Source organism: Nannospalax galili, unplaced genomic scaffold (assembly GCF_000622305.1).
Source record: "Nannospalax galili isolate Female #2095 unplaced genomic scaffold, S.galili_v1.0 scaffold346, whole genome shotgun sequence".
Taxonomy (NCBI): Eukaryota; Metazoa; Chordata; class Mammalia; order Rodentia; family Spalacidae; genus Nannospalax; species Nannospalax galili.
This window is the reverse complement of record NW_008357637.1, coordinates 7,515,781-7,520,457: the sequence shown is the minus strand read 5'-3', so window position 1 is coordinate 7,520,457 and position 4,677 is coordinate 7,515,781. Positions and strand designations below refer to the sequence as shown.

Genomic DNA, 4,677 nt, shown 5'->3' with positions numbered 1-4,677 from the left:
ACAAAATCAGAGATGAAAGGGGAAACATCACAACAGACACCAGAAAGATACAGAAAATTATAAGGGAATACTTTAAAAACCTATATGCTAATAAATTTAAAAACCTAAAATGAAATGGACAGATAACTAAAGACATGGGAACCACCAAAACTAAACAAAGAAGAGATTAACAGCTTAAACAGACCCATAACACAAAAAGAAATTGAAACAGTAATATAGAACCTCCTGACTAAAAAAAGCCCAAGACCAGATGGATTGACAGGAGAATTTTATCAGACATTTAAAGAAGATCTATATCCAATAATACTTAATTTATTGAAAAAGACAGAAATAGAATTTAGAGAACTTCCAAATTCCTTCTAGGAAGCCAGCATCACTCTAATACCAAAGCCAGGTAAAGATACAACCAAAAAAGAAAACTATAGATCCATATTCTTGATGAATATAGATGCAAAGTTCTCAACAAGATACTTGCAAACTACATACAGACACACATCAAAGAGGTCATCCACCATGATCAACTCAGCTTTATCCCAGAGATGCAGGGATGGTTCAATATATTTAAGTCAATAAATGTCATAAATCATATAAATGGACTGAAAGACAAGAATCACATGGTCATCTCAATAGATGTAGAGAAGGCCTTTGAAAAAATTCAACATGCATTTATGTTCAAAGTCCTACAGAAAATTGGACTGAAGGGGACATACCTCAACATAATTAAAGCCATATATAACAAACCCACAGCCAACATCACTGTAAATGGAGAAAAACTGGAAGCATTCCCATTGAAATCAGGAACCAGACAAGGCTGTCCACTATCTCCATTTCTCTTTAACATAGTACTTGAAACTCTTGCAAGAGCAATAAGACAAGAGAAGGAAATTAAAGGAGTAATAATTGGAAAAGAAGAGATCAAATTATCCCTTTTTGCAGATGATATATCTAAGAGACGTGAAAAACTCCACCCGAAAACTCCTAGAAATTATGAACATGTTCAGTAAAGTGGCAGATTACAAAATTAACCTATAAAAGTCTGTAGCCTTGGTATATACCAATAACAAGCAATCAGAGAAAGAGCACATGGAAACACTCCTCTTCACAATAGCTGCAAAAAAAATAAAATATCTCGGAATAAACCTGACCAAAGACATTAAAGAGCTTTACAATGCAAATCTTGAATCTTTAAAGAAAGAGACTGAGGAAGACATCAGAAGATGGAAGTCCCTCCCATGCTCATGGATTAGAAGAATTAATATTATGAAAATGACCATCCTACTAAAAGCCATTTATAGATTCAATGCAATGTCAATCAAAATCCCCATGACACTTTTCACAGAATTGGAAAAAAACATCCTAAGATTCATATGGAAGCACAAGAGACCCCGGATAGCCAAAGTAAACCTGAGCATTACAAGCAATGCCGGGGGATTACTACGCCAGATTTTAAGCTGTATTACAGAGCTATAGTCATAAAAACAACATGGTACTGGCACAAAAAAAAAAGACCCACAGATCAATGGAACAAAATTGAAGACCCAAATATGAGTAAATGCAACTTAGGCCACCTGATCTATGACAAAGGAGCCAAGAATATTCACCGGAGGAAAGACAACATGTTCAGCAAATGGTGCTGGCAAAACTGGATCTCCACTTGTAGAAAAATGAAACTAAACCCCTATCTTTCACCCTGCACAAAAGTCAATTCCAAATGGACCAAAGACCTCAATATAAAGCCTGAAACTCTGAAACTGTTAGAAGAAAACATTGGGAAAAACCTACAAGATATAGGTGCAGGAAAGGATTTTCTAAACCAGACATCAATTGCTCAGGAAACAAGGGCAAGAATTAAAAAGTGGGACCTCATTAAACTAAAAACCTTCCATACATCAAAGGAGGCAAACAGGGAAGTGAACAAAAAACCCACAGAATGGGAGAAAATATTCACCAGGGACACATCTGACAGAGCTTTAAAATCCAGAATATATAACGGAGTCAAAAAACAGAGAATCAAGACAAGAAGTAACCCAATTAAAATATGGGCTAAGGAGCTTAACAGAGAGTTCTCAAAGAAGAAGTAAAGATGGCTAAGAAGCATCTTAAAAGATGTTCAACATCACTAATAATTAGGGATATGCAAATGAAAACAACTTTAAGATCTCATCTTACCCCAGTCAGACTGGCTAAGATCAAGAGAACAAATGATACCAAATGTTGGAGAGTTTGTGGGGAAAGGGGAACACTCATCCATAGCTGGTGGGGCTGCAAAATTGTTCAATCCCTATGGAAAGCCATGTGGAGAACTCTTAAAAAACTACAAATGAATCTACCATTTGACCCAATTATACCACTCCTTCCCAAAGAACGGATCCTATTGCAGAGACACTTGTGCATCCATGTTTGTTGCTGCTCTTTTCACAATAGCTAAGAGATGGAAGCAACCTAAGTGTCCCTCAACTGACAAGTGGATAATGAAAATGTGGTTCATTTATATGATGGAGTTTTACTCAGCAGTAAAGAAAGATGAAATCATGAAATTTGCAGGTAAATGGATGGAACTAAAAACTGTTATACTAAGTGAAGTAACACAGACGCAACAAAAAAAATCGACATATGTTCTCCCTCATATTTGGATCCTAGAACCAAACCTGAAAGAGAAGAACAGTAGGAAACAGGCCTTAATAAGGGAAATATGGATAAAAATTGGGTTAGTTTAAGGGAGGGGGGAGGGAAGGGTATACAAGGAACCTAGGGGATAAAGGCAAAGAAGGAGCTCAAGAGAGGTAGGACCGTAGGAGAAGGGTATTATTAACAGAAAGGGGGGAAATGGGGGCACCTTAAGTGGGAAAACCATGACGGATGGGTGAGACAATGCGAGAGATAAATAATGTCTAGCTAGTTTTGAAAACCAGAGGGAACGATATTACTCCTACAAACTACCAACAAATTATACATAGCAGATCAAGAAATATGTCTAGGTAAGGTTTATCTGAGAACAATTGGTCTTTGCCCAAGATATATCTACATGACACACAGTAATTAAAAGTACCAGACTGGTGGTACTAATCTTCTTGAATATTTAACAGACATACTTTGAGGCCTATAATAATTTGGTCAGAGCGACATAAAGGACAGTTTTTGCTCCTTGCCCTCCTAGGTCAACTAGTTCCAGGGGACTATGAGCATCTCTCAAAATGCCCTATAATGGTGGTGGGTCACCTGTCCTCTTGATCAAGGAGGCCAAGGAGACCCCACCAGATGGACTTGAACCAGTGTCCAGTCTAAACAGAAGAGGGTCAACTCAGAGGAATCATTTCCTCCATGCTTCTAAGCGAAGCCAACCATGGTTGAGCAGGACCTTTGACTCATCTTCACATAGGTGGAACTGGTAAAAGAAAGGAGCCCAAGTCCATGTGACCCCTGAGGAAGAGATCCTCAAACGACCTTAAGAGTAAAAATAAATTCGTTTATCTGGACCAACTGTATGTCCTTAAACACCTAAAAGGAAAGTATAACCAAAGATTAAATGGGCCAATATAATTTTTCAAGAGTCCATATGCATAGTTAAAGGCTACATAACAAGCAACCACGCCAGATAGGAGATACCTTCTTTTGAGTTGTTGGCCAAGGTGGCGAAAGGGACTCTCAGATAGTAACCCAGCATAGAACTGGGAAAAAGAACAGCAGACCCCAATCTCATCTAAAGGAATATTGACAACTGATTTCTGCTAGATGAGGAACAGCTTACCCTCCGAAATCAAAGACCTCTAGATAGGCTGACTAGATTCACCAGAAGGGCAAGTAGTGGGTAATGGCTGGGGGTGCCAACAACACAGCCGACAGCAACAGGGATATCAGAGTATAAGGGCTCTAGTGGGGGGAGGGAGACTATGGGAGGGTGCTACCTGGGAAGTGGGTGTATATTTGAATAAGATGGTTTGGGATGTTCTGTGTGATACACACACACACACACACAAACAAAAAATCAACAAAGTTTTAAAAAGGTATTATATTTGAGGAGGAAGCATGGAAATTTATGTCATGTTAATTAGTAGCGGTGATAAACATTACCAATGAAATCTACCTGATGACATTATAGACATACACAGGCGCCAAGGATCCAAGTGCAACCGATTATGACTAGTAATAATCAGATACATACAGATTAGAGATGCATGCGCCAACATCTCAGTGTTAGTAGCAAAAACAATGAGATTTTCTGCAAGGAACAATATATTCTAAAATGAAATGGCGATCTTTCTTAAAGGTTAAAAACTCATTCAATTTTATGTCTACAGGGCTATACTGAGTTCAATGTTGTATAACTGTATTAACTCAATTGTGAACCTAGAAACTTGCAGCCACTTGTGAAAGAGATGTACTCTTGCTCTGGAGTGTGTTACTGAATATGTTAAAGCTGTAATGAAATGCTTCTTCTAATCATGTAGTTATTAAAATTTTTTTTAAATGATTAAAAAATAATTCTTCAGAGCATAAAAATTTGCTCCTTAATAATTAGATGTGAAAAACATTACCATTGAAATCTACTTGACGACTTTATATCCATGCTTTGATACCAAGGAGATCAGAAAGTAACCGACTGTGACCAGTAATAATCAGATATAGAGATTAGAAACACATGTGCATCATAGTGTCAATTGTATTAAAAATGAATTT

The 4,677-nt window shown here is 37.5% G+C and overlaps 1 protein-coding gene across 2 annotated transcripts in view; it reads right to left on the bottom strand.

The window, feature by feature from the left end:
- Agps (alkylglycerone phosphate synthase) overlaps nt 1–4,677 on the bottom strand; it is a 159,120-nt gene that overhangs the window by 80,334 nt on the left and 74,109 nt on the right. The gene's annotated exons all lie outside the window — the stretch shown is intronic.